Below are 27507 nucleotides of genomic sequence, written 5' to 3'. Positions count from 1 at the left end.
CATCACCCCAAAAACTCATCACTAGGATAACCAATAACTTCACTTTTCTTGATATTCAGCTTTATTATTTCATTGCTACTAATCTTTTCCAGATCCTTAGTAATTCATGTCACTAGAACAATATCTACGCAAATCTGATTCTATATTCAGCCTCCATCCTACGTACTACTGACACATTCATTTTTTTAAACATCATGCCTTCCAGGCCCACATAAAAAGCTTTACCAGATCTTTATTTCTCAACACTCTGAAACAAAATACAAACCTAGACCTAAAAAAAATTTAAAGAGATGGTAACAAGATGGTAACATGAATGCCTCCTAAACTCACCTCCTCCCATAGATCTACTGAATCAGAGCTATCATATACAGCAACATACAGAGCCATTCCCTCTGAAAGAAATCCAGAAACTAGCTAAGTGGATTGTACACATCAGATGAATGAGAAAATACCCTCACCCACATCAAAATGGGTAGAAAAGGCTGAGACACGGTCCTGCCACAAACCCTGCAAAACCCCATACAATTGGAAAGAAACTCCCAGTCACACCAGCTTCTCTCTATGGAGCCAAGGTTTTGGACCCCACATTTAGAGCTCCAACTTTTAAGATGCCCACCTGAAGGATAAGCCCCCATCCCCACCCCCAGCTGCTGTCACCCCCCTCACAAAACACCTAGCTCTGAAAGCCAATGGGTCTAGGTCCACAAGATACACTATACTAGAACAAGTAACTACATAGTTCTTAAAAGGTCTACTGAGACTATTCTCCCAGCACTCAGCACAGAGGAAGCAGACCAAAAAAATGCCTATCTCCAAGCATTTCCCTGAAGGAGGCCTTTTTGCATAGTTTAAAAGCTACTGCCCAAGGGTCAGGTTTCTAATTTAACAATAATCTGTGGGCTATGATCCTTCCTGGAGACAAGGAAGCCAGCAAACACCACCTCTACCTTTTCACTAAAACTCACTCTAAGTAACCAATATCTCCTTGGAAGGAACTTGTACACACTTCTGGCACCCCAGGGTTTGCAGCTATTGCCCAAGGCACCAGCCTACCCCCTGGCTCTAACAGTCAACAGGTTTTGCATTTGCAAATCCCACAGGACTGGGGCAAACAAACAAAAAACAGTTCTTGACCAGCTATCCCCCTCAGGCTCAGGGACAAAGGAACAAAAAGGCTCAGGAACAAAGGACAATGCCCATCTCCCAGTCTTTCCCTGAAAAAGGTTTTTGTACATACTTTAAAAGCTGCTGCCTGGGGGTCTGGCTTCTAATATAGCACACATCAAGAGGCTGACTGTGACCCTCCCAGGAGAGAAGGTAGCCTGTGGACACCTGCTTTGCCATCTCCCTCTAACCCCCTCCAAGTTGCTAGTATCTCCTTGGAAAGACCTCATACACACATCTGGTGGCTTAGCTTTTATGGCTGCCACAAAAGGAATGGTTCTTGGGTCTCTTGGCTAAGATGGCCCAAGGGAATTACATTCAAAAGTCCCACAGGACTGTAGCAACAAAGAAACATTCCCCCAACCTATGGCTGAATGTGTAAAAAAGGAAATCAACTATTTGTGGTCTACAAAAGACTACAGCTTTAAGACACATGACTGAAAGTTAAAGGATGGAAAAGATATTCCAAGAAAATGGAAACCAACAGAGAGCAGAGGTAGTCATATTTACATCAAACAAAATAGACTTAAAGCCACATATCACTCATTTCCAACAATATTATAACACTATAGTAATCAAAGAAGTATGGTATTGGCATAAAAACAGATACATAAATCAAAGAAACTGATTAGAGAGCCCAGAGATAAACTCATGCACATAATTAATTAATATATGACAAAGGAGCCTAGAATATACAATAGGAGAAGAACAGTCTCTTCAAGAAATGGACAACCACATAATAAAGAACAAAACTGTACCACTATACTATACCATACACAAAAATTAACTCAAAATGGAGTAAAGACTTAAATGTAAAGACCTGCTACCATAAAAATCCTAGAAGAAAACATAGAGGGTAAGCCCCTTGACACCAGTCTTAGCAATGATTTTTTTGGATTTGACACCAAAAGCAAAGGCAACAAAAGTAAAAGTAAACAAATGGGACCACTTTAAACTAAAAAAATTCTGCACAGAAAAGGAAACTATCAACAAAACTAAAAGGCAAGCTACCAAATGGGAGAAATTATTTGCAAATCACATATCCGATAAGTATTAATATCCAAAATATATAAAGAACTCATACAATCGGGGTACCTGGGTGGCTCAGTCGGTTAAGCATCCGACTTCAGGTCAGGTCATGATCTTGTGGTTCATGAGTTCGATCCCTGCATCAGGCTGGGTGCAGACAGCTCAGAGCCTAGAGCCTGCTTCAGATTCTGTGCCTCCCTTTCTTTCTGCTCCTCCCCCACTCACGTTCTGTCTCTCTCTGTCTCTCAAAAATGAATAAATGTTAAAAAACTTTATTTAAGAACTCATGCAATCAATAGCAAAGAAACAAACCCTCAGATTAAAAATGGACAGAGAAACTGACTAGACATTTTACCTTAAGATGACAGGCAGATAGCCAGTAGGTGCATGTGATGGTACTAACATCGCTAATCATCAGAGAATGTAAGTCAAGACCACAAGGAGATTTTTATCTCACACCTGTTAGCATGGCTATCATCAAAAAGACAAGAAATAAAAAGTATTGACAAGGAAGTGGAGACAAGGGAACTCCTGTGCATTGTTGATGGGAATGTAAATTAGTACAGCCAGTATGGAAAACAGAATGGAGGTTCATCAAAAAATTAAAAATAGAACTACTGTGTGATCAACAATCCCACTTTTGGCATGTATCCAAATGAAACGAAAACAGGGCATCAGCTTTCTGCACTCATATGTTCATTGCAGCATTATTCATGATAGCCAAGATACGGACACAATATAAGTGTCTGTCAACAGATGAAAGGATAAAGAAGTAGTGGTGTCTATATATATAGTGGAATGTTATTCAGCCATGACAAAGAAGGTAATCCTGACATTTGTGACAACATGGATGGATCTTGAGGGCATTATGCTAAGTGAAATAAGCCAGACAGGGAATACTGCAGGGAATACTTCTATGAGGAATCTAAAAAAACAAACAAACAAAAACCAAACTTATAGAAAAAGAGAGTAGAAAAGTGACTGCTAGAGGCTACAGGCAGGGGAAATATGAAGAGGCTGGCAAAAGGGCACAAAATTTAAGCTATAAGGTGAATGAAGTCTGAGTATCTAGCATAGAACATGATGATTAGCTGATAGAATACTGTATTGTATAATTGATAGTTCCTAAAGAAGTAGAACTTAAATATTCCTACCAAATATATATATATGTATATATATATATATATATATGATTAATACAAACTATATTATAGTAATACAAATTATGTGTGTGTGTGTGTGTGTATAGTGTTGGATGTGTTAATTAACTAGATGTGAGAAATCCTTTCACAATATGTATATCAAAACTTCATGGTTACACTTAAATACCTTAGAATTTTGTCAATTATGCTTTAATAAAGCTGAAAAAACATTTGCATTATAAAAATAAAGACATGGATCCTCAAACATATCAGCAGGGTAGCAGATCTAAAACATTCCAGAGGCAATCAGAGAGGAGCCTGTAGCTCAAGGTTCATTTGACATCTTAAAAACTTTTCTGGTTTAGAGTACAGATGATGTTTCATATCTTGCTTTGAGGCCCCAGATACAGATAACCCTCTCTCCCCACACATACACACAGTATTTGAAAGATAACACACATAGTATTAATAAACACTTAGAAACACAAAAAGGTACAAATGCACTGAAAAGTATTAAATATTATCATGACCAGAATGAGATGGAAATTTAAGGTGGTAGGCAAAGATACAGCTTAGGGTACTAAGCTCAATTCCATGTCTTTAAAAAAAATTTTTTTTAATGTTTATTTTTAAGAGAGAGAGAGAGAAAGAGAGCGAGCAAGCATGAGTGGGGGAGGGGCAGAGAAAGGGGAGACACAGGATCAGAAGCAGTCTCCAGGCTCTGAGCTGTCAGCACAGAGCCCTATACCGGGCCCAAACTCGCGAACTGCAAGATCATGACCTGAGCCGAGGTTGGCGCTTAACCAACTGAGCCAACCAGGTGCCCCTCAATTCCAGGTCTTAAAGCAGAATCTAGCAGAATTTCATTTTCTTTGGTATAACACAACTAAAACTATAGTCAGAATCAGGCCCAGTATTTGATACTAGGATCTGAATAAAATTCCCTTCTCCAAAGGCAGGGGCTAAGCAAAGAGGCCAGATTGTTCTTACGACTATGACATGAATCAGTCTACAGGTCTGAGCTAGACAAAGCGGAGTGTCTTCATGACAAGGGCTGAGTCAACCTACCCACTGGTTTGGTGTCTGGGTCTACAATACTATCAAAATCACTTCCAGATGCAGGATGAATCTGGCAATGTAAGAATTAGTTCTAAGACCAACACCCAGATCCTAAAATACATGATAAAAACTGTTAACAAAGAAAGCCAATAAAATCAACAATGAGAAAATTCACTTATCTCAAATGGAAAGAAAATATCATTCAGAATTTATGATCTTCTAACAGCTAAAAGAATATATATATTTTTAATTTAAACAAGCTATAAAACAAGAATAAAAAAACATAAAATGTATACATAAAGAAATAAATTAAGATATTTAAATAAGTACTTATTAAATGGATGAAGGAGAATCAGGGGAATGAAGAAAGAGGCTAAGAGGTACAAGGATTTTTGAGAACTGATTAACATGTTCTAAAATTAGATTATAGTGATGGTTGCACGAGTCTGTAAATGTACCCCAAACTGTTGAATCAATATACTTTAAATGGGTAAATTTTATGGTATGTAAGTTATAGCTCAATAAATCTGTAAAAACAGTAGACATTAAAATAAAAACATGATTTTCTTTTTTTTTTTTAACGTTTTTTATTTATTTTTGGGACAGAGAGAAACAGAGCATGAGCGGGGGAGGGGCAGAGAGAGAGGGAGACACAGCATCAGAAACAGGCTCCAGGCTCTGAGCCATCAGCCCAGAGCCTGACACGGGGCTCGAACTCACGGACCGCGAGATCGTGACCTGGCTGAAGTCGGACGCTTAACCGACTGCGCCACCCAGGCACCCCAAAACATGATTTTCAATAGAAAAGCTAAACTGTAACCCAACACAAAAAGAGAAATGTCATATTTCATCAATTCTAATATGCACATATTCTTCACATTTTAACATCTCCGGAATCAGGATGCATCATATAACCAATGTTGGCTTATAATCACCATCATCCAGGCATCCTTATGAAATTGCCACCTTCTCATGTCTTATATGTATGAACTTGTATCCTGAGTTATATGCTTTGTTTGTACTTCATGTATTTCATATAATTTCCACATAAAACGTTTTTCAAAATATTGTATTTATCATGATTTCATCTTCTTAGAGTCAATGAAAGAACAGTAGAGACAGAATTGGATATTAATGAGACAAATATCAGGTGCCTGGGTGGCTCAATCGGTTCAGCATCTGACTCTTGATTTCAGCTCAGTCATGATCCCAGGGTCATGGGATCAAGCCATGCTTGAGATTCCCACGCTTAAGATTCTCTCTCTCTCTCTCTCAACCTCTACCCTCTCTCTACCTGTCTCATGCTGGCTGTCTCTCTCTCTCAAAAAAAAAAAAAAAAAAAAAAAAGAGAGAGAGACAAATATCATTATAGAAAGACTACTACTAATTCAACATTTTTTTTTTTTGCAACACAAAATCCTTTAAAGATTCTAAGGCAAGAACCCATCAGAATATTTATTTACTTTTCAAGGAATGTGTTCTCTTTTCAAGGATTCTGAACTAATTAGTCCTTGGTGATACTGATGCTAGTACAAATTGTGAAGTGGCTATTCTTACTGCTGTTTTTTGTTTTTTGGGTTTTTTTGGTGATCAAGTGGTTTACTCTTGGTCCCCAAGATTCTCTAGTAATTTATTCATTTACTTATTTATTCATACTCCTAGTCTCATCTTCTTTTTCAAAAATTAGTATCTTAGTAGTAGACTCTAACCGCAGGGTAAATTAAAGTTGAAGGAGGGGCTAAATTCTCCAAGGTGTCCATTGGGACTCCCATTGTCACTCTGGGACTTGAGGTATTGAGGACAGGGCTCTTGAAGTTTTACTTTCTGAGACAGTTACATTTCTGAATCACTTAAGTTTTTATTGAGATTAGTCAATCAGCCCAAGGTAAACTGTGAAATGACTACTTGCATCTGCAACTGGAAACTAGAATATCATTTTTGGCTTAATTAAGATTATAATTTCATTTTTATAACTTTAACAAGTTCCTTGTTTAATATATAATTTTTAGTCTCCATATTTTCTGATTCTGCCACCATTTTTGTATACAAGAGTCAAGATGGCAATAGTATCTTATAGGTGGTTTGGACAAAATCCATTTTTTTCTCATTTTCTACTAATATACATGAATTAATCATGTTTTTGAGAGGTTTAAAAAAAATCATACAAATGTTTCCAGTAATGTTTGCTAGAGCAGATTTTAGGAAATTTTCAACTTCCTAATTTGAGGTCAGAATTCTTTGTACACATGTAATCTATCTTTATAACCAATATGAGTCATATTAGTCATATTTTATTTTCCTGACTAACATCATAGTGAACATTGCAAAATAAAAGAAAGAAAATAGGGATATACCTGGCTAAATAATACACTGAGAATGAAAATCACAAATATCTTCTTAATAACTTGAAGATATAGAATTTTTCAAGTTTTTTTTTTCTCCCTAGCATACCAGGCAAGAAAATAATAAAAAAACAACACAAAATAAAAACATCTTAAATATTTGCTGATGGTTATGTTTTTAGCTCAAACCTTTTGCTTATGGACTTTGCTCCTTGTAGAATCACTGGAAAATTGTGGGACAGAACTTGAAACCTGAAAGGAAGCAAGAATCATATGTTGAACATAAACCCTGGAGTGTCTCACTCAGCAATGAAACACATCTTAGCCAGCCACAAGTGTATACCAGATGACCATGAGTGTCTGATGACAGTCCATGGTTGGCCCACCTCATGGTTCATTGGTTTTTAAAATACTTTACACAACAAATGCACTTTCTCCAAACTTCTCCACCCATAATGAAGAATTTTTGTTACCCTATTCCTCAAACATCATCTTTACTCCAAAATGAGGATATGGTTTTTTTGTTGCCTTGCTCTTCTGATGATCTTACATTTTGTGATTTTACTTTCCCTATTCATAAAAATTTCCTCCTGGAAACATCACTTACATGACTGGTGGCAACTAATGGGAATTTAGGTCTATATACAGTGATTTGGATGGAGCAGGGGAAAGTAATAACATGTTATCCAATGGACACATTCCCTAAACTCATCACTACTGGTACCACAAAAAAAAAATACTACTACAGTAAGGGAAAAGTAAACATTCAATGAGGATTTTTCTAAAAAAGAGTCTGTGCTAGTTCAAGAAGTCCATAGAAGGAAATGTATCTAGTCTATCAAGCTGTGGACAAAGAAATACCTATTGTTAAAAAGCTCTCCATCAGTTGGAACAATGGATGAAGGTCACAATAATGCCTGCTGCGTTGGTCAGAACATACATTGGTGAGTCATGGATCAGCAGAGTTAGGACTTCATCTTTGTGTTCCCAGCACTGCATTTCTATTTATATTGAGGATCTTTTATTCTAGTCCTTCAGGGAAAAAGATCTCCATCTAAAATCTGACACTTTCTTTCTTAAGGTAACTTGATGAATCTCTCTGTGCACCCATATCTTACCTTGAAATTATTAAAGAGATTAAATGACATTACATACATGAAGAATGCGGTGTGTAGGTATTTAAAGAATGCTAGTTTATCTCCTGTTGGGGAACTTGGCAGACTTACTGCACCAAAGTCTCAGACTAGGCTCAGGGCAGATCCTTTACTTCCTGAAAATCTCAATTTCTTTTATCTTTATTGTTTCTATATGGTTTCTTGAATCCATCTTGTCCTTGCAGATGTAAACTTTTATGGAAGAGGCATGAGGACAAAGGAGTAGAGAAGAGGAGCTATCAGCAACAGTTGGAAGTTGCAAAGCTCTTGGAATAGTAGTGACCTGCTTAGCCTATCAGAGAATATGCTGAACACCATCAGTCAGGAAAGTCTAGAACAGACTGAATGTGTCACCAAAGCCCGGAAAGACTTGGGACATGAAAGCACAGATTTGAGCCTCCTGATAAGATTATCAAGATCTGAAAGATAACGGATCAGTGCTTTCATTAACTACAGTTCGCTTTCAACCCCTAAAAAGCTATACCCTGTCAAATCATCCAACAATTGCCAGAGAAAAATAATGACATTTTGGAGCATGCTAATGCTCAAAATATTTTACTTCCATGTACCCCTTGTCAGGAAGTCTCTAATATCATACAAGGCAATTAGCTAAGGAAAAGGAAGACATGGAATTAGGAGACGGGGAGAAGTACAGAGAGGTCAGGGATGCCCCAGGTGTTGATGAAAGAAGATCTAGAACAATAGACTTTCAGGGAATCTGGAGAACACTGAAGCAGAAAAATAGGCGCTCCAGATGGAATCTCTTCTTGAAAAGTATGAAATAGATCAAAGGCCTCATGTGCCTACAGATAAGAAGAGACACACTTCATCAGAGAATTTGCAGATTAATTGTTTATGGGTAATACCAAACTAAGAAGAGACACTTAATAACTCCATGAAACATAAATTTTGTTCAAGAAAAGTAATCATGGTCAGTAGATTAACTATGAATTATAAGTATATATTCATAACCCGTAGTATAACAAACTATAAATACCAATCTAATAAAAGATTCCTTCAGAGAACAGGGCTGAGAAAAAGTATACACATGTGAGGAGAAGAAAGTCTGAGCTGTAAGAGTTTGACCCTATTTTCTGTTGTATGGAATCAGTAAGTATCTCAAATCAAAAAAGTCAGCAGGTAACAGTAACAGTATCAGAAAGTTACTTAGTAATAGGATTCAAGTGCCAAAAGAATACACTAGTATTCTAGTAGACTAGACTAGTAGACTAGTAGAAACTGGTTATCTGTAAAGTAGGAAACGGAAGCAGGAAGAAGTCAAGAGATTATTCTTCTTCATCAAAATTCCTGTCTAGAACTAGTGGCTTTGTAAAATCTTGTGCATAACTTTGATAATAAAGGTTATGTTTAAATAAATAAAATTTTATTTAAGTAAGTTAAATAATGTTAAGTTTATTGTGATATTCTTGTGATCAATAGATGATAGATAGATAGATAGACAGATAGATAGTTCTTACAGATATTCCAGACCTCTAATTGATACATAATGGAATTATTCCTCTCTTGTAGTCATTTTTCGCAGGCATCTTCCTAAGGACCCATACTGAATTATCTAGCTCCTTGCTACTCAAAATATAGGCCCCAAACCAGAAACATCAGCATCACTTAGGAGCTTGTTAGAAATGCAGAAGGTCAGGACTCATCTCAGGGATACTGAATTGAAATCTGCATCTTAACAAAATCCCTGTGCACATTAAACTTTCAGAAGCATTGGTCGAGATCACTGCGTTAGTACCCTCATCTCTAAGTGAAATGTTTAGCCCTCCCTCATAGATACCTTGCTCGGTTTCCACCCTTTTGTAAATCTCAAAACCAGCAAATATCCCATTAGAGTTTTTCAACTTTGGTACTTTTGACATTTGGACCAGAAAATTCTTTGTTGTGAAAACTATCCTGTGCGTTGTAGGATGCTTAGCAGCATTCTAGGCCTCTACCAACCAGATGCCAACTTTCTCTCCATAGTGGCAACCAAAAATATCTCCAGATATTGCCAGATGACCCCAGAAGGGTAAAAATCGGCCCCAGTTGAGAACTACTACATTAGAGAATGAATCTTGAGGTAGGGTTTAAGGCAGCACAATCCTCAGAATGAAGTGCAATCAGAATTGGGGGAAGTGAGTTGAGAGGCAGAGAGAAACATAGTTTGAAAAAGAATATTAAACACTACAATGTAATTTCATATTTGAAATGAAATGCTTGTGGTTTACAATATACAGTATTAACAGTAAAGCACCTGGGGATTTGCAGGATTTCCTTGGGGATATGCAAAAGATTCAAAACTCCTAAGTTAAATCCATCTCCTTTGGGTGCTGTGGCTCTTATAGGCATGCTTGCATTTTTGAAATTTCTATTGGCTTATCAATATTTGGATAATATGTTTCAAATTTCAAAATTATTTTGCAAAGAAATGGTCTCAAAATTGCAAAGAATATACCCTGAAATGTGTGACATCTATTAGGAATACAGAAAAGATTTCTGAAAACTTGTGGGAATTTTTGATTTAAAAGAAGTTTTAGGGGTGTCTGGGTGGCTCAGTCGGTTAAGTGTCCAGCTCTTGATGTCGGCTCAAGTCATGATCTCATGGTTTGTGAACTCGAGCCCCATGTCGGGCTCTGCATTGACAGCATAGAGCCTGCTTGGGATTCTCTTTCTCTCTCTCTCCCCCTTCCTCTTCTCTCTCTCTCTCTCTCTCAAAATAAATAAATAAACTTAAAAAAAGGTAATAAAGATCCAGATTTATATATGGTTTTAACATTGTTCAACACCTGCACCTTCACTCAGTTCATATGTGAAGAGGCATCCCATGGGAAGAGTGACAGTAGAACCATCACTCACTTGTGTTGAAATGTATTACTGTTTAGGTGGGCTGCATGTAGATGGCTTATGGGTGTCATTACTTTTTCTTAACTAAACAAGGCCTCTAAATGGAAAGAGACTAACAGATACTCCTAGTGTGGCAGGCACAAGGGAACAACAATAAAATGCTAGACTTGACATTTCTCCTACTCCTAGTACCATTTCTTAATCAGCCACGTGGCACAGTTAAGGAAAAAAAAAAAAAGAAAAATATGGACAAAAATTTGAAGGAAAATGGCCATTTTACAAGAACTGTTTAAAATATAAATTCATATAAACTTGTATTAATGACAAACCTTTCAAGTGTATATCATCCTGAGAAGAGTTAATTATATGCATGTATATATGTATATATGTATATATGTATAAAATTAAGATATACTTAGCTATATTTATATATAGTAGAATTAACACACATGTGTGTGTGCATGTGTGCACATTTTGAAAAATCGTAAAGAGTAGCACATAAATTTGCTTGATATATGCTTATGGAATGAAAGGTTAGTACAGGGAATTCTTCAAAGCAACACTGAAATAGTCTAGTTTCATAAATGATGGTCCTACTCTCACTCTTCCTTTGGGATGCCACTTATGAAACGAGTGAAGGTGCAGGTGTTGAACAATGTTATAACCATATATAAATCTGAATTTCTTTTTACTCTTTTTAAAGTTTATTTATTTATTTTGAGAGAGACAGAGAGAGAGAGAGAGCTGGGAGGGGCAGAGAGGGAGAAAGAGAATCCCAAGCAGGCTCTATGCTGTCAATGCAGAGCCCGACATGGGGCTCGAGTTCACAAACCATGAGATCATGACTTGAGCCGACATCAAGAGCTGGATGCTTAACCGATTGAGCCACCCAGACACCCCTAAAATTTCTCCAAATAAAATCACCATGGATGATCTGAAAAGCAATTTAGTTTACTCATCCTGCTTTTCAGCAGGAAGTGGTTTGAACAAACTGAACTTCAGCGTTACCAGATCCAGAAAGTCTAGAGCCTGCTGCACAGAAAGTGTTAGGAGAGACTTAGTCTTGTCAAAGCGGATGGATGGCTTGTTATCCCGATTCCCCTCTAGATATGGCTTATCATACAAGCCAGACAACTGTACGATTTCAGTCAGAGTTAGAGTCCATATCAATATCCAACTAACTCCATTTTTGTAGTCCTAAAGATGTTTAGGCTAAAATAAATACTGCTCTACTTTGAAAATCTGGCAATTTCTAATCCCAAACCCCAAATCCTAAATGTTAGACAGAAAATCATTTTATTCACAGGAGCTGTTTCTTCTGTGTTCATCTGTAGAACATGTCCACTTGTTATAATACTGCCTTAACAAACAAAAAACAAGCATGTCTCTAATTGGGAAGGCCCATGAAACCAAATAAAGTAAATCAATCAAATGATTAGAGAGAGAGAGGAGGAAACCTTTTTTTACTTATTCATAAACATAAGTATTCTTGAAGTTAACACTAAATGTTCACACCTTTTCAGATGCCTACTACAAACCGAATACACAGCTAAGCAGAATATACAAAAACACAATCTGTAGCCTAAAATAGAGCTGTGTATACAGTATCACTGAACTGACACAGGAATGGACAATTTTGCAATGAGACGGATGATAAAAAGACTTTTTCATACACAGAATTTTTGTCACTGAGTAGTTTGAAAGAAGAGTGGCAATAATCCAGTTTGACAAAGATGTATACGGGAAGATGTGATGAAAGAAGGGAACAAGAAGAAGAGACAGAAAATGCTGTAACCTTGATAAAACCACAACATTTCAGCATAGAAGACACACAGTGTTTATGCAGAAAGGAGAAGAAGGGGACAGACTTCAAAGCCTCCTGTGAGCTATAAACTCCAAAGCTGTAGAATTCATCCTTTAGCCTACATGACAACTGGACATTGAAAGATTTTAAGCAAAGAAGATGGATGGGATCTACTTAAACATTACATTCTCTTGGAAGCTGGCTTAGAAGTCTGGCTCCTAAATTATTCTTGGTTCCCCTGGTAGTACTCCCACAGTAAATGATTTACTATAATTACAGATGAATTTGAGCATACTTTGAGACATTCATCTTTGTTAATTTGTATTATATATATATACTGCACACAGAACAAACAACAAAAGAGAAGGAGAAGGGGTTGAGTATGGGTCAGAATTGCATGGAAGCATCAGAGAGGCAATAACCAGCCCTGCAGCCTGTATAGACTGATGGAGAGTTCTTAACCCTAGTGACGAAGAAGAGTAAGTTACACACAGAACCAGCAGAATGAAGGCTCAAAAACATTAATTAATTTTGTATTAATTATAAATAATTATAAATCATATCTTTTTAATGCACACTTCTTGCTTCCTCTAGGTTGTAAATTCCAGTGAAAGTAAAGGTTGTGTCTATATTGATCAGCATTGTATTACTAAGATTGATTTTAGCACATAATGGATTTCCCCCCAGAAAAGCTATTTTAGTGAATAAATATAAGAATATATGCTTCCTTTCAGAAATAATTCTGGAAGCAATATGGAGAATGACTAGAAAAAGATAATTCAAGCTTTGCCTCTTGAGTTATGTTCTTTTTTTTTTTTGAGTTATGTTCTAGAAGGGGAGATGAGGTTCTCAACTAAGTGACAGTGGGAGTAAAGAGGAGGGATACACTCAAGAAATATTTATTTATATCTTTATAAAGTTTATTTATTTTGAGAGAGAAAGAGAGAGAGCTTGAGTTGGGGAGAGGCAGAGAGAGAGAGAGAGAGAGAGAGAGAGAGAGGGAGATCCAAGCAGGCTGTGCTCTGTCAGCCCAGAGCCCGATGTGGGGCTCAAACTCACAGTGAGATCATGACCTGAGCCAAAAATCACAAGTCAGACACTGAACCAACTGAGCCACCCAGGCATCCCTGTATTAGCATCTTTTCCAAAGCCTCTAAACATTCTCATTTCTATGTCATATTAATAAATATCCTCCTGGCCCTTGTATTTCTCCATGATGGAAGTTCTTTCTCATACTTTTCTTTCAAATGCAAGGTTCTTATATAATAATCCATCCTTAACTCTATTCCTTTACTCTCATTCTTAACTTCTGCTCCACTTGTCCAGTGACACACATTGGTAATATGGACTCTTCTTAACTCTTGGCCCCCCAGTAAAGAAAAAAGGAGATGAAATTTCACCTACATTGAAGGTGGCATTATACACTTGATTTGTTTATACTATCTGACCTTCTTAATGAGGTGCTCTAATCACTTTGCTTTCACATTGTCACCCAGTATAAGGCAGTTTTTCATCAAATTTACTTTCTCCTCTTACCCCTCCAATCATTCCTTCTTACTTACCTTCAAGTTCCAGTTTTATTTTGAATTGCTCTTTCCTATGACTTTTCATTTTAATATTAACCAACCTGCCATCCCTTGAACAATTAATACCAATGTATGCTTTAGACCTTTGTTCTTGTTATTTTCTTCCCAATGCTTAATTTGTATTTTTCTGTTAAAGACCAGTTTAAGTATTAGCTTCTCCAAGAAGTCAGCCTTAACACCCTCAGGCTAATTTGGATGATTGATCTCAAGGGTGTCCATAAAACTGTGTGTATATTTTCACTTCCATATTCAATTTTCAAATTTTTAGTAGCTTTGCAATTATTTGTTATTTTGATCAGGTCATTAGCTGCTTCTTTTTGTTTTTTTAAGTTTGTTTATTTTTGAGAGTGAGAGAAAGCACAAGTCAGGGAGAGACAGAGAAAAAAGGAGAGAGAGAATCCTCAGATGTGGGGCTCAAACTCCCTAACCATGAGATTATGACCTGAGCTGAAATCCAGAGTCGGATACTTAACCGACTGAGCCACCCAGGCACCTGAACATTAGCTTCTTAAAGACACTCTGTATTCCATGAATCTCTGCATCTTTATCACAGAAAACAGAGAACCTGGGACATAGCAAGTGCTCACTAAAAGCTTGTGGAATGTGTAAAATTAATTTAGCAAAGTTTTGTAATTATGGAAGGCTACTGGAAGTTTGTGCATGGAGGAGCTATTTGATTTAACAAATATTATGTGACACTAAATCTGGAAATGCATGAAACAAAGATTTGAGTGAAAAAGAGTCAGAAAAGCAGCATCAGAGACAGGAGAACCTGGGAGGAGAGGTGCTGCTATCACACACAGGGTAAGAGACATGAGATTTCCAAGAATTAAGTAATAGCAACATTCCTATAAGAAGGCCAGAAAAGACATGCAGAAAACAGACTGTGAAATACTAAATAATAGTCCCCAAAGAGGTCCACACACTAATCCCCACACTCTGTGACTGTGTTATCATACACAGCCAAAGGGACTCTGCAAGTATAAATTAAGGGTTCTGAGATGGGGAGACTTTCCTAGATTACCCCGGTGTCAATGACATCATACAGATCGTTGTAAGAGGAAGCCAAGAGGATCAGAGTGAGAGACAATATGTGATGTTAGAAGCAGAGGTCACAGGGATTCAAGGTCACAGACCAAAGAATGTAGGCAGTCTCTAGAAGATGAAAAGGCAAGGAAAGGATTCATCCCTAGAGTCTCCAGAAGGACACAGGCCTGGCAACTGAGTTTTAGACTTCTGAATTCCAGAACTGTAAGAGGATACATTTATGTTGCTGTAAGCCACTGTTTGTGACATTTTGTTATAACAGCAATAAGATACAATACACAGTCACTGAGTGAGTAAAAAGGTTAAGTTCTAAGGGAAGAGAGCAGGTATAAACCTCATGGGGGGGGGAAAAGCCTCTTAGAATGAAATAAAAAACAAGATAAGGGCACCCTGGTGGCTCAGTCAGTTAAGTATTTGACCCTTGATTTCAGCTCAGGTCATGATTTCACAGTTTGTAGGATAGAGCCCTGCGTTGGGCTCTGTGTTGACAGCATGGAGCCTGCTTGGGATTCTCTCACTCTCTCTCTGTCTGTCCCTCGCTCTCTCTCTCTCTCTCTCTCTCTCTCAAAATAAATAAATAAACTTAAAAAATAGGGTAAGCATTTGGGAAAACAAATCATAGAGCCTTTTTTTCACAGGAGAGATTTAGATATGTTCAAAGGAAGAAGAGTGGAGATGGAATTATCAAAGATTTTGAAGAGAAACTGTGTGAAGGGATGAATTCCTAATGGCAACAGAAAAGGGCACAACTACCACATGTTTGCTTTGTGGCCATCATTGTCAGTCATGGACCTTCCCACTTTACAGAAGCATCGCAATAAATCCTTAAGGTAAACCATTAACTCTCATTGTGAGAGAATTGTGGCTGAGGAAGGTTAACTAATTTGCCCAGGCTGTACACATTATAAATTGTGGAGCGGGACCTGAATCCAAGTCTGTCCGATAAAGTCCATGCTCTTTATGCCCCCGGAAAGACAGGCAAGGTTAGCATGCCTCTCAAGCTCCGATTCCCTGTCCTTTGAGTCAGGAGGGGAGGAAACAAAAATGGAGGAGCAATTAGATGTGCTCTGGATACAAAAGAAGGGAGATGAAAGTGTACTTAATAAATTAAGGGAAAAAAAGTATATGAGCCAACTTTTAAAGGATGAGATCTAGATAAAAATATTTTCACATTGAATCACAGTATTCATCAACTCTGGTTATTTTTGTACAGTTCTAACAACTTCTAAATGGTCAAGAGTTTCAGTTAAACCAAATTTTCAAGTTTTTCCCTTAAAAGAGAAAAAAAATAGTAAGAAACAAAGTTAACATACCAGAGTGTTCAGGTTGAGTCTAAATCAAAATAAATTGCATGTCTAGTGAGTTTCAAAAGTACAAGCTATTTCCCCACATCTGTAAGCAATAGATTTTACTTAGTGTGAGAAAATCCAACCAACTTCACAGAACACAGTGTAAATTGACTTATCTGAATGGTATTTTGTGCTTCTAATTTGGGAAGGTGCTTGGTTTAACAATTTGTCTGCATCCAAAAAAGGAGAAGACTACAATAAGAATCGGGTAAGTACAGAATTAGTGTACAGATATTTTCACTAAGAATTTATTTTTAAATGTTTAAAATCTATACTTTCTTAAACATCCACATATAGTTCCAACTTTCAAACAATTAAATTAGATTAATTTAACAAATATGAGATGGTTGGATTTGGACTAAAATTTGAACACAATTCAAAATGCAGATCAGGGATGCCTGGGTGGCTCAGTCGGTTAAGCGTCTGACTCTTGGTTTCAAGGGTCAGATCATGATCTCATTGTTCATGAGATCTAGCCCAGGGTCTGGCTCTGTGCTGACAGCACGGGGCCTGCTTGGGATGCTCTCTCCCTATTTCTCTGCCCCCCCTTCCTCACTCGGTCTCTCTCTTAAAATAAATAAATAAACTTTACAAAAAAAAAAAGTAAAATGCAGATCAATGACAAAGACAATGTAAGTTGGCCACTTTGGGCAGTTGAATAGAAATAATAATAAAACAGATTAAGGATTTCAAGGAAACTGTTGTATAACAGAATCAAAATTTATACTGAATTAGAACAGAATTGTCTTTTTGAAGAAATGAAATTATGATACAGACAACAAATATAAAAAGATGAACCAGAGTTTATAGGAAAAAGAAAAAGCTTAACACTATAACATAAATGGAGGATGGAGAACAGAAGAGCAAATTAAGAATGGCAGGTCCTCCTGAGAGTAAGCGAACCAAAATTAATAACCAAAGATATAAAGAAGAAAACATTGCTGAATTTTTAAAAAAATAATCTGAGCATGTAGATATAGATGTTTTATATATTCTGAGGGGGAAGGACAATGAAAAAGAACCTCTAGATACATCCTGGAAAAATAGCCTATCTAGTAAGATTAAACATATACCTTCATGCCTCTATGCAGAAACTGAATATGCAAAAAATGTGAAGATCTCTTAAAGAACAAAACTCAAGGGACACCTGGGTGGCTCAGTCAGTTAAGTGCCTGACTTTGGCTCAGGTCGTGATCTCACAGTTTGTGGGTTTGAGCCCCATGTCGGGCTCTGGGCTGAGCGCTCAGAGCCTGGAGCCTGTTTCAAATTCTGTGTCTCCTTCTCTCTGCCCCTCCCCTGTTCACGCTCTGTCTCTGCCTCTCTCAAAAACAAATCAACATTAAAAAAATTTAAATAACAAAACTCAAGATCTCCACAAGCAGCTTTTCAAAATTCAGGTAACAACAGAAAAAGCTTTAGCACAAACATAAGGTTTTGAATGCATGTGATTTGGATGACCCAGCCAGACTGGAGTTTACCTAAGATAGCGACAAAATTTCAGATACGTAAGGACTCAGAAAATATATTTCCTCTGTAACCTTCTTGAATAAAATACACAAAAGGTATACCCCCAACCACACAAGAACTGCATTACTGTCTAGTACATCCTTATCCAGCCTCTCCTGAAATAACTGTGCTTGTGGATATGTTTTCTCCCTCGTTATCCATTTGAAAGCAAGGAGTGCTATATTCATACCACAACTTTGCTCACAGATTATATGACCACAACTGAGTCTAGATGACTATCCACAGACTTGTCGTAGGATGCCTGCTCAGATCTATTGTCAGAAAGCATTTAATAACCAGTCTCAACTAGAGCTCTGTTTGTGTGAAGTGCTCTCATTTCCCTTGCTTATAATCTGACACTCTTCTTGTCTTACTCTAGCCTTTCTTGTCTTACTCTAGGCTTTCTGCCAGAATTAGCAGGGGGCTGAGTCTGTGGTGGTGGTGGTGATGATAGGGGTCAGGACTCTTCTCCATCAAGACCTCTGTGCTCCTACAGCACCTATATTCCTCCATCAAAGGACTTATAATAGCACAACTGCTTGTTAAATCTTTCCTACTGCTCCTGCTACACTCACACAATCTTTATAAACCACCACCCAGAAGAGTCCTTGAAATACAGAATGTATTCTTAAAAGTTTAATAACTGTATGAAAAGTAACTGTTAGTCAGATGTTATTTAATTTTTATTTTTAGTTGACAGAGACTTCAATAGCTCATGTGCAATATTACGGAATTTGTGCTTCTACTGCTCCTATTATATACTAAACAATGTCTTGATTTGTGGGTCCAACTGTAGCTAATGTGTTACTCTAAATTTCTTTACACAGAGATCTTTTTCCTTTTATTGAAAAATATTATATTCCTAATATAATTAGGCCCCAGTATGCCTCTTCCATGTAGCACTTAAGTTACGTAGTTTAAAAGTTTTGACCATGTTACATGTAGGTACACCATTAATCTACCATAACCAGGGAAAGCAAGAAAGTGGACAGGAACAAAAGCATGCTGGAACTGGCTCATGACAGCTCGTGAGAGCCAACAGGAATTTAAAAAGCTAGCTGCTAATCCTAGAATTAGTAAAAATAAATTATATAAACTTAAAATGAAATCAATTACATTGAAAACAAAGATAAATACTCAAGGCCACCATTTTCCAATTTTTTTTAACTATATTTCACTATTATCTATGCTCTTGAGTTTACCTACAGTCACTGGAATTGTGTGGTTGACATACTATATAATCATGTGCTGCTAAACATATCTTCTAGCTCTTCCTAGCTGCCCACCCTCATCTTGGTTCACATATCCAGCACTCATATGTTGGATTTCATGTTAATCTGAAGTTTTCCACATTATCCGTAAATATGGTGATTCACAAGTTTCCCAGAGAGCAAGACCAAATCGTGTCTTTACTTGGATTGCTTCCATTGAACAGAACAAACAACAAATACTGTTAGGCCTTCTGCAACACAGACATGGTTGAGGACTCCAAAGTTTGTAGTTCCTTTCCAGCAATAAGAACCAAATTATCTTACTGAGCATAAAGATCCTGATAAGTTAAGCTTCTGATTCTTTATCTTGGGGACTGTTCAAACTGATGTGGGGTTGCAACCGAATGGTCAAGAAAGAATTCTTGAGACGTTTTTGGTGCAAAAAGGGGCTTTTATTATAGTACAGGGACAGGACTCGGGTCAGGAAGAGCCGCACTTCTGTTGTATGAACCTAGCAGTTCTATGCTGTGTTCAAGGAGGGGACCTGCAGGGAGTATTACATCATAAATGTTTTCTTCAAATTTCTACTCATAAAATTACTTTCACAGGATTTCTCTGGAGCTCTTTATCCAGCTCGATATTAACTATCGCTGAGATGTAAAGGCAGTCATGAGACCTTTTAAATATGTAGGAACCAGTACGTATTTGATCTATGCAGACTAGATGTCAGCCTTCTGGGCTAAAGGTGAACATTTTTCTGCTTCTATCCCTCATCACAAACCACCACCATTTTCTAGATGTCTCATTCTGCCATGATCTGAGATTTCCTGGTTAGTTTGAGAATTACAAGAGGAAGAAACACAATAAAAAACTGAGAACAATGGGGGGCGCCTCAGTCGGTTAAGCGTGGGATTCTGGTTGAGGTCATGATCTCACAGTTTGTGAGTTCAAGCCCTGCGTCGGGCTCTGTGCTGACAGCTCGGAGCTTCGAACCTGCTTCAGTCTCCCTCTCTCTCTCTGCCCATCCCCCACTTGTGCTCTGTCTCTGTATCTCTCAAAAAATAAAATAAACATTAAAAAATTAAAAAATAAAACAAACCTAAGAACAATGAGAAGAAAGGGAACATGACTGGGAAGGATGAAACAGAAGCATACCTATTTGATTTGAAACAAGAATGGCAAATTAGAAATTTTAAAGAAGAAAAACAGGGATTGGGGAAAGAAACATATATTTTTAAATATACACATACCTCCAGATCAAGTCAGTGGATTTTCCACAAAAGTAAAGAGTGCTGGGTGCATCATTCATTCCTATTTAAGCCACTACTTTCTTCCTCCAAAGCTTAAGCTTGGTATAGGAGGTTATTCCTTATCTCTTATTTTTTATGGAAAAAAAACCCCACTTTTTAGCTCATCTGCTTCCTTTATCTAAAATTTTGTGTACCTAAGATATCTTTCTCCCAAAAGATTTTTTCCCTCAAGTTTCCCAGACTTATCCTCAGAGTTTGCTAATGTGTCACACAGAGACTTGTGTAACTTAGTCTGAAATCTGGGTAATTTTTCTCATCCTGTCCTTGCTCCTCACAGAATGAGTAAGAAATAGAATGTCACTATTCCTTGTAAGCTAATTAAAAGACACTGAAATGAAGACCAATTGGGTTAAATGAAAAGAAGGAAATGTCACCGATGCATTCATAAGTTGCACATACCTTTAATATATAATTTTAAACCAAAAGATCGGTCCTGGATTTCCTATAGTTGGTGGGCTATGGGCGTCTTTGCATATGCTAATCTTGGAGAAGTTTTCTGTAAGCACAAATGAAATCCTCCCTACTTGTCATCTCTCTACAGGAATATTTATGTGCACTCAAGTCAATGCTATTGGATTTTTTCCATGTGAGCATTATTGGATTACCCCTCTCTCCGCCTTCTGCTTGCAACAGCCTGTGCACTGGATACGTGCTTTGCTGCATATAACTCCATAGGTCTTGATAAGTGGAGATCCCGCCAAGACAGCATGTCTTCCCTCAATTAAATTTTAATTTACTGAGAACCAACTACACATTCAGCAGTAGTGCTAGGCATGCCAGGATAATAATAGTAAGATACCATCTTTGCTTTCGTGGTGATTCAAATTATTTCAGGGAAGAGACAATTATAGTGCAAAACAGAATCCTTTATGTGAAGTTGAAATATTCAGCAAAGAAAGTCTCAATGGATCTTAAAGTCAACACAAAACTGTGTATATAAATAAAGTTTTCCATCACAATAGATGGCCAGTGGGCCAGTGAGAGAAGCTATTAACAAAAAAGAAAGGAGATTTAGACATCTTGATTTGGTCACATGAAGCTATGGGCTCTCTGCTCTGTGTGTCAAACGGATGTATAAAAGCAAAGAATTTGAAGGAATTCTTCCCAAGTACCTCTGGCTGCCAAATGCCAACTGTGTGGAACGTGCAAAACTGAAAGAGGTACAACAAATAGAAGGGAACACGAGAAATAAGAAGCAGGACAAAATTTCCATGCTTACTGCTCTCTCCTGGCAAGGGGTGAGATTAGGTAAATATATCTGGAAAACAAGGTGTACAAAGAGGTGTTTCCTGTCATCAAATGGTATTCTATTTTCATTACAATGTTAACAGAAACTAAAACACTTAAATACTACTTGTTCAGATCTTGGCAGTCCCACCCTGATGCAAAAACAAAGGCCAGTGGGCTAGAAATCTAATCCTTCCCTTTTCCTCTTCAGAGACTATGGTGTTCTCTTTAAAGGAAAATATACTCTCACCACATTTTAAAATGTTTACATTTATTTAATGAAATAACTTCTTAAAGGCTCAAAGCAAACCAGAATCTTTTTTTTTCCAGTTAACAAATGGCTTTATTAGAGTAACATAATTTTCTTGAATTAGATACATTATTAGCATTATTTGTTAATCCATCATAAATACGTCTGACCAACCTCATACTTGTGCTATATCATCATACTTGTCAGATAAACATGCAGGTAACACTATTAATTTAGTGTCTTTAGAAACAGTGTAGCATTAGAGCATGTACTCCATAGGTGTCAGGGGCTACAGGGCCTATGGTTTTCCATGGAACTTTGCACCTAAGCCTTAAGCAAAGTTGCATGAAATAGCTAAACTATATTTCTGCCATCCTTTGTAGCACACTCTTTTCAAACCTCTCTATCATATCACTCGCCCAGATTATCTACCACTCTTCCTCCCTAAACTCTCCTGTCCCAGGGAAGCCAATGTCAGCAAGGTATGAGACACAGAAATTCCGAGAAAGAAGAAATGTTTGTGGCAAGTAGGATTCAAGAAAAGCTTTGCAAAGGAAGTAATACCTGAATTGGTCTTTGAAGAATAGGTCAGATTTAAACAGGGAGAAATATTGTGTACAATTTTAGAAGGGGGTAGAGGTGGCTGAGACAGGGAAGGATAGGCTTGGTGGGAATGGGGTGGAGAAGGGCATTCTGGACAAAAGTCACAGCATGTGTAGGGGCTTGGAGGTGGGAGTACATGAGGGAACACTGACTCACTCAATTGGACTTGAGCATGGGGGTGTGTGTGAAAACTATTAGTAAAATATAAATATTGTCAGTGTAGGCTGTCACCTTTAATGATAGCTAACACTTGGTGACTTTTCTTAGTTGGTTAGAACAAACTTTAGTTTACAAATAGATGAAAATGTGCTGCAAGAAATTTGGTGCATCAATTCATGTCCATTGACGGTGTTTGCTGATTTGAATCTGACCCTATATGCACAACTGCAAACACTAGGGTGCGGCTCCTCTGCTCTTTTCTATAATGGAGTCATGTTCTTTGATTGGCAGGAACACAGTGGTCCTGGAGCAAACCAGAATCTGGAGCCACAAATAGAGTTATATGCTCTGATGGCATTTGATCAAAGTTTTATAAGCGCACATTTTATTAGGCACAGGTAACCCTAACAGAAAGATACACAAAAGTAGGGGCACCTGGGTGGCTCAGTCAGTTAAGCCTCCAACTTTCGATTTCTGCTCAGGTCATAATCTCATGGTTCATGAGATTGAGCCCTGTACTGGGTTCTGCACTGAGAGCACAGAGCCTGCTTCGAATTCTCTTTCTCCCTCTTTCTCTGTCCCTCCCCTCCCTGCTCACACTCTCTCTCTTGAGACAAATAAACTTAAAAAAAATTTTTTTAAGATACACAAAAGTAAAATAAAGGATTTGTGGGCCATAGGTTTTATGGCCTTTTTATATTTATCCAAATTTCAGAAATCAATTCTCCCTAAAATAAAAAATGGGATTTTTTAAGATCTTAGAAATTCTTCACTTTTCTTCAGATCAGCTTTAACAGATTACACTTATATTAGTTTTTTTAATCACACTAATTACAATGTGTTTTGACTGAGCAAGAGAAAACATACAAGGAATTTACTAATTTTTTTTACTGTGGTATAAGTCACCAGAAGGAGGAAAAAAAAAGAAACTCAGCTAATCATTAAGTTTACATGGAAATAGCAATCATACCAGATAAAATGAGCATACTCTAATAGCCAAATACACTGCCTTGATTAGTCATCTCAACAACCTTTGTGAAAGTATTGTTAGTGCATTTTACACACAGGAACACTGTTAAATTGCTCAAATTCACATTCACTAAATGACAAGTCTGTCTGATTTGCTGTTCCCTGATCAATCTACTTAAAATAAAAATGTATTTGTTCCTTTCCTCTTCCCTTTGTTTGTATTCTCATGGAATAAACCAGTTATTCTGATCTAAAGTTTTAGTATAAATTGTGCTTATTTTTTCAGCGCAAGAAAAATAAGTCAAAATTATTATAATACCAATGGTTAGTAACCCATATTCTTGGATTAGAAATTTTTTTTTAGCAGTCAAGCTGACAATACTGGCAATTTACCACTGTTTTTCAGGTTTAAATATATCAACCTTGCCCTAATGAACTAAATAAAAAGGCCTTTCCAATAATTAATTCTGCAAATTTCTTTTTTTTTTTTTGCAAATTTCACTCTTTCATTTCCAATATAATGTCAGAAAAGTTTGATATAATCAACTTTTAAGGAATCAGAAAAATTCAGGAAATGTGTAATATGTCTATGTTATTGGAAATATTTTTGCTAAAAATGAAGAGGAAAAGCTTAATGTTATACCTTATCTATCCTTAAACACACCAAGAGAAACCATAAGGTACTCCAAGAATGGGCAGGACTTCTGTTGTTGTTTTGATGTTTAATTAGTAAAAATCCAACTGTTAGTGAGCATTTTGTCTGCATTAACATATCCAGGACACCACTTAAAAGACAATTTGAACTTTGAAACAGATAATGAAATTCACAATAAATAGAACTTCCTCTGTGTGTTCAACTTCTGACTATAACATCCCAAAAGAATAAGAGAAAAAGTGAATAATAATTAACAGCAATTTTTTGTTCTTTTTTTAAATTTTTTTTTTAAATCTTTATTTATTTTTGAGAAAGAGACAGAGTGTGAGCAAAAGAGGAGCTGAGGGGAGGGAGACACAGAATCAGAAGCAGGATCCAGGCTCTGAGCTGTCAGCACAGAGCCTGACGCGGGGCCCAAACTCATGAACCCTGAGATCATGACTTGAGCCAAAGTAGGACACTTACCCGACTGGGCCACCCAGGCGCCTCAGCAAATTTCCGTTCTTAAAAGACAAATAGTATTCTCAATGGAATGAATTAATTTAGCAAGATTGTTTAATATGATTTTCACATGCTCTTTAGTCAGCAAAAAAAAATGCCTGTAGTAGCAAACATTCAAATTTCTATTTTGATTCAGGATAGAGGCCCTAATTTAGAAATGTTAGCTGTTAGTCATTTCCCGGTCTCAAAGATGTGGGAAATATTTTAAATTAGCTAATAAAATTTGGGGGGGGGGGGGAAATGTATGATTCATACAGAAATTTTCTTAAATCATAATTTTGTTACATACTTTAAAATAAAGAAAACAAATCAGTTTAATAACCCCATTTTAATAAACATTAAATAAGGGTGTTTTTCCTAAATGATAACAGGAGAGAACACTATGATAAATAATAAGACAATAATACAGTGTTCAAATACTGTTCAGATGCTTTGGAAATGTGTGCCAGCTACCCACTTTAAAATATAGGGGTAGGGAGGAACACTTGGTTGGCTCAGTTGGTTTAGTGTCTGACTACATACAGCTCAGGTCATGATCTCGTAGTTCGTGAGTTTGAGCCCTGTGTCAGGCTCTGTGTTGACAGTTCAGAGCCTGGAGCCTGCTTCTCATTCTGTGTCTCCCTCTCTCCCTCCCCCTCCCCCAGTCACACTCTGTCTCTTTCTTTCTTTCTCTCTCTCTCTCTCTCAAAAATAAATAAACATTAAAATAAATTTCTTTAAATAAAAAAAGCAGGGGTGGGGATGTCTTATTTTTTAGACTTTTTATTTTTAAGACTCAAGAAGTTTTATTTCTAAGATGTTATAGCTATGTCTACATACTGGAAAATAGGGGTGATTTGTCATAACATTATAGAAAGCTAAAATGAATAATTCAGATACAAAATTAGAAAATTACAAAATAGTTGTAAATCTAACAAAACGTGTATAGGACTTAAAAATTACAATGTTGATGAAAAAAAATCAAGGAATATGTAAATAAATAGAGAGATATATTCTGTTCATAGATTACAAAATTCAACATAGTAAAGATGTCAATTCTCTTTAGTTAATGCTTAATGCAATTCTTATCAAATTCACCACAAGATTTTTTGTGCATATAGGCAAGATTATTCTAAAATTTATGTGGAAAGGTCAAGAAACTGGAATATCTAAATAATTTTGAAAAGGTAGAATAAAATGAGAAGTATCTGTGTATTCAATTTCAAGACATTATATAACCATAATAATTAAGAATGTGTTGTATTATTGGTGGAGAATGGGTACACAGATCAATGAATCAACATAGAGAACATAGAAATAGATCCTCAAAAATATGCCCAACTGATTTTTGACAAATGCTCAGAAACAATTTAATAGAACAAAGATAGTCTTTCAATAGATGGTCCTGGGGTAATTAGATACCCATAGGCAAGAAAGTGAACCTGGACCTAAATCTCCTGTTTCATGTAAAATTAACTCAAAACTGATGATGAAATTAATGTAAAACTATAAAAGTTCTAGGAAAAAAACTATGCAGAAAAATCTTTTGGATCTAGGACTAGGCGAAGGTTATCATTAGTATTATTATTATTATTCATTATATTGAAGTATAGTGGACATACAATGTATGTACAATGTACGTACAATGTCAGGTGTACAACACAGTGATTCAACAATTCTATAAAAAAAGGTTTTTAGACATGACAACAAAAGCATGATCCATATGAGGAAAAATTGATAAATTAATCATTACGAAAATTTAAAACTTTTGCTCCAAGAGGGGCGCCTGGGTGGCGCAGTCGGTTAAGCCTCCGACTTCAGCCAGGTCACGATCTCGTGGTCCGTGAGTTCGAGCCCCGCGTCGGGCTCTGGGCTGATGGCTCAGAGCCTGGAGCCTGTTTCCGATTCTGTGTCTCCCTCTCTCTCTGCCCCTCCCCCGTTCATGCTCTGTTTCTCTCTGTCCCAAAAATAAATAAACGTTGAAAAAAAAATTTTTTTTAAAAATAAAAAAAAACTTTTGCTCCAAGAAAGACCCTGTTAAGAAGGTAAAAAGAGAAACTACAGAGAGAAAATATATGAAAACCATGTATCTGACAAAGGACTAGTATCTGAAATACATAAAGAAGTCTCAAATCTCAAAAGTGAAAAGACAAATAATCAAATTGGAAAACAGGCAAAACAATTTCTGAAGAGACACTTGACCAAAGAAGATATACAGATGGCAAATAAGTACATAAAAAGATATTCAACATCATTAGTCATCAGGGAAATGTAAATTAAGACCTCAATGAGGTATCACCATACACCTAGCAGAATGGCTAAAATAAAAAATAGTGAAACATCAAAGGCTGGCAGGATTGATGAAAGACTGGATCATTCATACATTGATGGTGAGATATATAATAATAAAGCTACTCTGGAAAACCATTTGACAGTTGCTTAAAGATTTAGTATGCAACTACCATACAATCTAAAAATTGCCATCTGGCTCGCCACTCTAGAGAAATAAAAAGTTATGCTCACAGCAAAACATGTACATGAATGTTCATAGCACTTTTATTCACAATACTGAAAAACCAGAAATAATCTGGTGTCCTTCAACAGTGAGTATTTAAAA

Source organism: Prionailurus viverrinus, chromosome A1 (assembly GCF_022837055.1).
Source record: "Prionailurus viverrinus isolate Anna chromosome A1, UM_Priviv_1.0, whole genome shotgun sequence".
In the NCBI taxonomy this organism is placed as follows: Eukaryota; Metazoa; Chordata; class Mammalia; order Carnivora; family Felidae; genus Prionailurus; species Prionailurus viverrinus.
Note: the sequence above shows the minus strand (reverse complement) of the source record.